This window comes from Panthera onca, chromosome X, assembly GCF_046562875.1.
Source record: "Panthera onca isolate mPanOnc1 chromosome X, mPanOnc1 haplotype 2, whole genome shotgun sequence".
Taxonomy (NCBI): domain Eukaryota; kingdom Metazoa; phylum Chordata; class Mammalia; order Carnivora; family Felidae; genus Panthera; species Panthera onca.
Window position 1 is genome coordinate 15,552,229 of NC_138357.1, and position 8,968 is coordinate 15,561,196.

Sequence of the window (8,968 nt, forward strand, 5' to 3'; positions counted from 1 at the left end):
ACGACCTGTCCCCTGCCATGTCAAGCCAGGTTTATCCCCCTAAACGTGCTGTTCCTGCTCAAGCTGTTCCTTGTGCTCATGCTGACTCCCTCTGCCCTTATCCATTAAGGTCGAGGAAGAGACACCCCTTCTGAAATATCCCCTCCCAGCAGACAATGTGGAAAGTTTACTCCGTCTTAATCTATCTTCTGTGCTTAATCTATCATTGTATGTGCCACGTTGCCTCATAACTGACTCATTTGATTTCCCTACCATTGGCTCCTAGAGCAAAGAGACCATTAAAAACTCAGAGCTCAGAACCCTTGCTTCCTGACCCATGGCAAGGAATTAGTGAATCTCTGCCAATCTACTAAATTTTTTTTAAGGGCATAGAAAGGGGAGTTGTTCAACATTCTATCTAATCTGATAAAATAGCACTGGCGAGCTTCTCTGGCGATAGAAGTCATAATATATTTAAGTTTTCTTCTATTCCTTTAGTTATCTTTCTTTCCTCTGGGGTCAGTTCCACTCGTTTATTTTGGTTCTTCTCTTTCATGTTGGTGGTTCTCCTCAAATGCCTGATGACCCTTAGTTGTCTGGTGATATTTATGAATGAAAAACTATGCTCATTTTTATGGGCAGACGGCATGGGTTTCCTCTGCAAATTGCATTGATCTGTTTCCCCCCACAAACCCTTCTCCGGAATGGGAGGGCTGGCTGCGGGTTCTGTTTCAGTGGGTAGAGCCTGTCAACAGGCAGGCTTCCCTTTAGGTTATGTGGGTGGAGAGGCAGGAAGGCCAGGGACCCCCACAACCGATGAAACCAGGAGGGCTTTTCTCTGGGGTGAAGCCCTGTAGAGGGTTTCACTCTTGACTGATGCTGGTTTTTCTTTTGTTTTCTTTTTCCTGTCTTTCGTGGAGGTCTTAGCACCCTCCCCAGAGCCCTCCTGGGGCAACTTTAGCCTGAGGGCAAAGGCCAAATGCTGCTGCTAAGGGTTCATGGGGGAAGAGGGAGAAGGGGGAAAGAGCCCACCTGTCCCAGCTGTTTCTGCCGCAGCTCTTTAATGAGTTACCATGATGGTTACCTCTCAGCCTACCCCTGCTCTTTGCATTTACTGTCTCTGAGCTTGATGTTTCCTTGGGAAAACCCACTCTCGCCTCCGAGTTCTTGCATTGCCGTGCAATGCTCTCATCTGTCTGCTAGTCCAAAGTCATTGGCTTTCTTACTTGTTCGGATTTCTCAAAATTTATTTCACTTTTTCTTGTTCCCCATGGTTGCTGTGATTTCATTCTTTTTACATTTATTTTTGGCCACATAATACATTCACATGGTTACAAAGGTAAATGGCGTAAGAGAACGAATGTGCAACGTAAAGTCTCCCATCCACTGCTTTCTCCCAGTCCTCCATTGTCACCCAGTGATGTCAGTCTCTTAGATCTCTTGCAGAGATGCTTTTACATGCATTCAAGCAAGTACACAGATATTCTCCTCCACCCTTACACACAGTAGTATACAATACATTGTTCTACATCTTTGTTTTTTCATTTAACAATATATTTTGGAGATCATTCCATGTCAGCAAATGCTTTTTTATTCTTTCTTTCTTTCTTTTTGTTTTTTACAACTGCATAGTATTCCACTGTATGATGATATACCATAACTTATTTAACTAGTTCCCTATTGACGAACATTTAGGTTGTTTCCAGTCATATGATATTAGACAATGTTGCAACAACAACAACAACAACAAACCCGTACATATTCATTTTTTACAGTTTCCTTTCAGACATTTCTGCGAGATCTGGAAGGCAAAAAGAAATCACACTTTTTAAAACATTAAACAATCAACATGTTGACCTAAACACATCACACTAAAAGGAAGATAATTTAAAAGTCATGGTTAATTTTCTATCAGCCAATGGAAAATGAAAATTTCCGTTATCAACGCATAGCAAATTATTTCAAGCTTCCAATGCAAAGCCCTACCTGGCCTTGAGAATCTTTGTTGCCCCATGTGTGATTCTCCATGTAGATCTGCAGCAAAAAGCCAGAGATGATGTGTTCTCTGGTGCCTCCATCCACAACGCTGCCGTTGTTGGCTAGATTGGTAAGAAGCAATTACAGGAGACATTTCTTTCTATTAGTTCATTTGCTCAAATCAACATTCACTGTCTGCTGCGGGCCAGGTGCTGAACCGGATGCTGGGGAGACAAGGATAGAGATGATAGCGCCAGGGCGCCTGGGTGGCTCAGTCAGTTGAGCGTCTGACTCTTGATTTCAGCTCAGATCGTGATCCCAGCGTCGTGGGATTGAGCCCTGCATCGGGCTCTGCCCGGAGCATGGAGCCTGCTTAAGATTCTCTCTCTCTCCCTCTGCTCCTCTCCCCGCCTCGTGCTCTCTCTCTCTATAAAATAAAATAAAATAATGGTGGTCCCTACCTTGCCAGGAGCTCCCAGTTCAGAGAAGCCAACCAGTACAGGAGCAGACAAACATAAAACAAAGTGAGAAGTGTCACAGTAGAGGGGAACACAGACTGCTGTGGGAACATTAAGGAGGAGTACCTACCCAGCCAGGGGGCTGGAATAGAAAGAATATCAGAGAAGCTTCCCTAGGAGGAGAGATCCCTGCCATCACTTTGTATCCTGGCTTCTAGCACTCCACTGACAAATCCCAGCGTTCAACATCCATCTACTGTCCTTGGCTTTTCTAATCCAGAACCTCCTATCCTTCTTCATTGTGCAGCCATCTTCTAGTTGACTATATTGACTCTGACACTCCAAAGGCTCAGGAGGAGTAAGGCAGGAGGGGGTTCGGGATAGTCAGCATTGACAAATGATGTTGGGGGCAGGGATACTTGGAAGGTTGGCCTGGTTGTAGGTATTAGTTTTGCCAGCGTGACCGTAATCCTCAATCTCTCTTCTTACCAGCTGCTTATCTCCATCCCAGATCCCCAAAGTGAATTTTGTTGGCAAATTCTTGCTCCTTGTTTCTGACTTGGGAGGCACTTTACCTCCGTGCCCCATTTGTGTAAGAAAAATAAAGCTATATTTATCTATATGCCTAGGTGGAAAAGGAACACAGGTAACACCGATTGCCACTGGGGAGTAGAACTGGAGGCTGGCATGATGTTTACAATGAACGTATTTTGCTTTTGTAATAACTTAGTTTTTAAAAAAAAATTTTTTTATTTTTTTATTAAAAAAAATTTTTTTTACATTTATTTGTTTTTGAGAGACAGAGATAGAGCACAGGTGTGGAAGGGGCAGACAGAGAGGGAGACACAGAATCCGAAGCAGGCTCCAGGCTCCGAGCCATCAGCACAGAGCCCGACGCGGGGCTCGAACCCACAAGCCGGGAGATCATGACCTGAGCCGAAGTCGGACGCCTAACCGACTGAGCCACCCAGGTGCCCCCGTAATAATTTACTTTTCCATAAACTTTTTACTTAAATAAACCTTTACAGACAGAAAAGCACACAACTCATAAGCTTAATGAATTTTCATGAAGTGAACACGCCCGTCGGAATCATCACCCAGATGTAGACCTTTACCTCTGAAACCCCCCTTCTCAGTCACCTCTACTTCTCACAAAGGTAACCGCTGTGCTGCCTTCTGTCACCAAAGATAGCTCTGGCCGGGAGTTCTAGTTGCTTCTTATCCTTGCTAGCACTCGGTACCATCTGTATTATTTATCTAATAGGTCTGTAATATTATCTCATCAGAATTTTGATTTGTATTTGCCCGATGGCTAGTGATGTTGAACATCTTTGTATGTGCTCATTTGCCACCCATATGTCCTCTTTGTTGCTAGCATCTTTCAAAAACATAGAACGTGATCATTTAAAACAACAAAAATATAGAACGTGGTCATTTAAAACAATTGCTTGAAAATACTAATGCCATTAACCTGACTAGGGGTCTTTAAGTGTAACAATCCTTCTGAGGGGTGGATATGGGGGGTGGGAATAGCCAGAATTCGGTAGCAGACATTACAGACTACTCTGCTTGCTGTGGCATCTTGGGTAAACTATTTAACCTTTTGGTTCCTTACGTCGCTTTGTCTATGAAGCAGAGGTAACAATAGTTCCTGCTTCAGAGGGTGGTCCTGAGAATTAGACGAGAAAATTATATAAGGCAATCTGCTCCATGCCTGACACGGTAAATGTTCGTCCATGTTCTCTCTACCTATCTGGCCGAGCCTGGAAAGACAAGGGAGAGAAGTTCGTCCTTGAGGCAGTCAGCAGCTTAGTATCTGATGGAGAATGGGTGAGTGATCCCTCTTTTTCTGGCTCTAAGGAAAAAAAAAAAACCCTTCAGAGTTGTGCTCTGGATGCAGGATTCTGTCCCCTCACTCCCCGCTGTGCTCCCCACCCCCAACCAGCACAAGGAAAATTCTAGAAGAAATTTCTAGTCACAGCTGGGCTTTTGGAAGCTGCTGCGTCCCTCGTATGAGTTTAACACCTCCTGCTGTGCGTCTAACAGAAAGACACAAGTCCCATGGACTCTTTCCGTATAATTCACAAAGGTCTTCCCATTGATGTCTCCTATGGCAGGACTGCCTGAGGTGCCTTGTGGCTGACACCAAGTGGTCAACATCCATGTAGCAAATATTGGCTCAGCACTTAGCAAGCGCTGGGCTCTCTGATAGGTCTGGGGAACTAAAACGAAGAAGAAAGAGCTACTAGTTAAGGAGATAGGAAAGCAAGGAGTCAACCACAGTGCGCTGGGGAAGCATCAGAACAAGGCAAGTAGATGGGGTTGTGGGAGCACGCAGGAGGAGTGGGGGTGAAGTGTGAGAGGGCCGGGGAAGGTTCCTGGAGGAGGTAATGTTAGAACCCTGAGGGAATTTTCTGGGTGCCCTCCAGGTACAGGAAATAACACACGCAAAGACCCGGAGACCGAGCATCTTTCTTCTCGTGAGGCTGCATGCTTGGGACCAAAGCCTTGCTCCGGGCTCTGCATAGCACCCCAGCTTCTTCCAATGGGCCCTTAAGGTGGAGCACAGGCTATTAGGGCTTTATGGGTAGACAAAGTCCCCTCTGCTCCAGAGTGAAGATCAGGGATCAAGTACTCCCTGGGTGGGTATATTATTGGCACCCGTTTTCCTTTAGAAATCAGCCTGATATGAACATATAAGGCTTGTCTGTGTGGTTGAAGCCCATTTTTAACCTCCTTTGTTCTGGTCTCAGCTTGCCTTCTGTACCTCCCTTAGAGCTCCAGAGCCCTGGTAGGCTGGCCCCAAGCTCCTATGCACCGAGACCCCCCCGCCACACAGCCTTTCCTTGGGCCCCTCTTAATTTACCCCTACCCAATCCTTCTTCTTGACTTCACAGGTTCAGGGTTCTCTCCTGTCTTTCTCATTCTGTCTCTCCCCAACTTCTAACTACTACTCTCCTGGCTGCCCTCTTTAGTCCCGACCCTGGGCTCCAGCAGTCCCTCTGCCCCGTCCTGTGGTTCACTCCTGGGGCTCTTTCTGAAACAGCACTTCTGCTCCCCACTCATTTCCTAATATCCTCACAGGAGACTGTCTTCTTGGTGGGGACCTCACTCAGAGAACCTCTGGTGCTCCCACAGGATCACCTGGGGCCGGCCCCATGGTTTCATAAATGGGGAAATTGAGGCTCGGAGAGAGGGGACGACTTACCAAAGTCATGCGGCAAGTTAGTGGCAGAGCAGAGACTAGCCCAGGCTTCCAGACTTCCAGCCAATGCTCTTCCCCGGGAATCAGGCCGCCCCTTCACAAGGCTCAGGTCTTCTAGCCGACATTTGCTCCCACCCACTGACTGCACGGTACACCATCTCTGTAAGCACTTCCTTCCTGAGTCAGTTCATTAAGACTGCAGCTGGCCCGTCCAGGCTTCTGACTCAGCAGCCTCGCAAAGAACATCCAACCATGTCTGCATACAATTAAGGAAATGCCAGGGGCAGGAAGCATTTCTTTTTCCTGGCAGAGGGGAGGGTACAGAAGGAGATGAAGAGATTCAATTAAATGGTAAGATGTCAGGGACCACGGTAGGGGTGGGGTGAGGAGGAGAAGGGCTGTATCAAAGGATTTGGGATTAGTAGTTAAATACATTTTGGTCCCAAAGTAGAGTTACTGGTGTAGAGGGACCCCTGTGATACACTGTTAGTACAAATGTCATGGCAAAAATAGAATGTTTCCACAGTTCCACTTAAGACTGCAAAGTAAAAGGAAGGTGAGAGTGTCCCCAAAGTGCCTATGAGTACTAATTAGAAATGAGCTGTATGTTCCTCTCCATTCTCTGCACCCATGTTAATTTTTATCTACAGGTTGGTAGCTGGAAACAATTACCACAACCTTTGAGATCCGCTGGGGCTCAAGCATTCACCTGCCAATAAACGGAGTTGAGAACTTTTCTCCTTCACAATGTCCCACAGTGAATGGTGCCATCTTGCTAAGTGTAGACTTAGAACAGCTTCCACCAGAGCACATCTATATCTCATCCAACATCTAATCCTCAAGGATTTTTTTTAAAGTAATCTCTATGCCCAACGTGGGGCTTGAACTCACAACCTTGATATCAAGAGTTGCACGCTCCACCGACTGAGCCAACCAGGTGCCCCTCCAACCAAGGATTTTGACGTCAAGATGTCTTCTGACCCAGAGGGGCAGGAAGCCCTGACACCCCCTATTGTGACAAGGTCGTGGATGCCTGGATACCTCTCTCCCAAATTGGGAGAACCAATCATATCTGAAGCATGTTCCAGTAAATAATGGGGGGTGACACTTGTACACGGTCGAATAGCATCCACCCAAAATTCTTGTCCACGGGAATCTGTGAATGTGACTTTATCTGGAAATAGAATCTTTGCAGATATTAGTTAAATCCAGATGAGGCTATGCTGAATTCGGGTGGGCTCCAATCCAATGACCGGTGTCCTTATAAGAAGAGGACAGTTTGGCCACAGACATACACTGATGCTGCCAGAAGCCAAGTGACATCAAGGATTGTTGGCAACCGCCAGAGGCTGGGAGAGGCAAGGAAAGATTGATTCTTCCTTAGAGCCTTCAGAGGGACTGTGGCCCTGCTGACACCTTGATCTTGAACTTCTGGCCTCCAGAACTGTGTGAGAATAACCTGTTGTTTCAAGCTACCTGGTTTGTGGTAGCATATGTGTGGAGTGTGTAAGCTTGTTGTAGGGTTATGGAAGCCACTGGAAACAAATACAACACTTATATGGAAAAAGTTGGCCCCATCTTATGAAAGGCTGCGCCAGTTGTGACATGAAAAGAAAGATGCTCCTCCCCAGAGGACGCGCCCTCAAGCATAAGGACTGGGCGGCCCCTCTGATTATGCTGTACACTGCTCTAGAGAAATAAGCCTGGAAGGTACCAGAAGACTTATCTCTGAGTGATAAATTCTGGAATATTTCTCTCTGTTTGCTTCAACTTGTCTGTATTTTCTAAGTTTCCTACAACGGGTATGTGTGACTTTTGTAAAATATAGGTGTCTCAGGGCACCTGGGTGGCTCAGTCGGTTCAGCGTGTCTGACTTGATTTGAGCTCATGTCATGATCTCACGGTTCTTGAGATCTCTGTGCCCCCCTTCTCTCTCTCTCTCTCTCTCTCTCTCTCTCTCAAGATAAACTTAAAGAATCTGTGTCTCTACCTTTCATCATTTATCCATCTACCTATCTTTGATTACTAGTACTCTCATGCACTCACAGAATCTTCTAAGTGAAAGAGTCCCAGGGTGCCTTCATTTCTTGTAGGCCCATGGTGAGGAACTACTCTCTAAAAACCCTGGAGGGAGTGAGGGTAGACAAAAACAAAATCATATATTTATATGGTATTTGACACTCTTCAAAGAGCACACTTGCATATCCATCAACCCATTCAAACTTATACCCTTCTGATTGATAAGAATTCTCAGGCTCGAAGAGTTGTTAAAGAACTCCTCCCGGGTCTCATAGCTAAGAATTCATGGGGCTGTGACTAGCACTCATGGTCCTGACACCTGGCCCAGTAGAAGTTTCTAGAATGTAAGATCCATAAGGATAGCACTTTCTGTCTGTCATGTTCCCCAAGCACTTATATCTCCAGCATTTGGAATGGTGCCTGGCATACAGTAGGTCATCGGTACGTTTTATTGAATGAATGTGACAAATGCAAGCTTCTCCCTAGAAGAATTTTCTGCCATTAGGGATATTTTTATCCAAGCCAAGCTGTTGTGCTCTGCAAAAAGCAGCAGGACTGCTGAAGGGGTTCCTCTCTCTTCTCAGTCTCTGTCCTTCTACAGCCTTCTCCTCCACCTCCCACTCCCCAGGCAAAGGATAGCTAATTTCTGGAGATGACCTCTCATATCGCCTACAAGGAGGCTCCTATGTGGTACAATTCAAGGTGAGTTTGAAAAGTCAGTTTCCACAGTGCAGTGGTTATGACGTTCACCTCATACAAGGTGAGTCTAAAAAGAGCTCCTTATGGGGCATCGGGGTGGCTCAGTTCAAGTGTCTGGCTCTTGATTCTGGCTCAGGTCCTGATCTCATGGTTTATGGGATTGAGGCCCACATCAGGCTCTGCGCTGATGGCACAGATCGTGCTTGGGATTCTCTCTCTGTTTCTCGGACCCTCCCCTTTGCGTTCTCTCTCTCCTCTCTCTCTCTCTCTCTCTCAAAATAAATAAATAAACTTAAAAAAACCTTTTTAAATAAAAAGAGCTCCTTGGGCACCTGGCTGGCTCAGTCAGTAGTGCGTATGACTCTTGATCTTGGGGTTGTGGGTTCAAGCTCCACGCTGGGTATAGAGATTACTGAAAAAGAAAATCTTTTAAATACATACTAAATAGGGCTCCTTGTCCAAAAATAGCACCACCCAGGAAAAACAGATCCAGGGTCAAGGGGAGGGTAGGCTCTGCAGGTTGGTGGGCTTATCAACAGCAGAATGATTTATTTGGTTCTGGGACAGGGACAGGACACATCAAGAGACACAGAGACAGACAGAGAGAGAAAATGGCAGCAAAGTGGTTGGA

General features: G+C 46.0%; 1 long non-coding RNA gene across 2 annotated transcripts; it reads right to left on the reverse strand.

Moving 5' to 3' along the window:
* Positions 1-623: 623 nt before the first annotated feature.
* LOC145713603 (uncharacterized) lies at positions 624-5,928 on the reverse strand. 2 transcript variants are annotated; one of them, XR_014136643.1, is made up of 4 exons: positions 5,623-5,928; positions 4,015-4,269; positions 1,966-2,078; positions 624-1,780 (listed from the first exon to the last, which is right to left on the reverse strand). It is a non-coding gene; the product is annotated as an uncharacterized LOC145713603 (long non-coding RNA). The 2 variants fall into 2 exon arrangements; XR_014136642.1 differs by having other exon boundaries at positions 1,966-2,180; positions 5,623-5,926.
* Between the last annotated feature and the right edge of the window lie 3,040 nt (positions 5,929-8,968).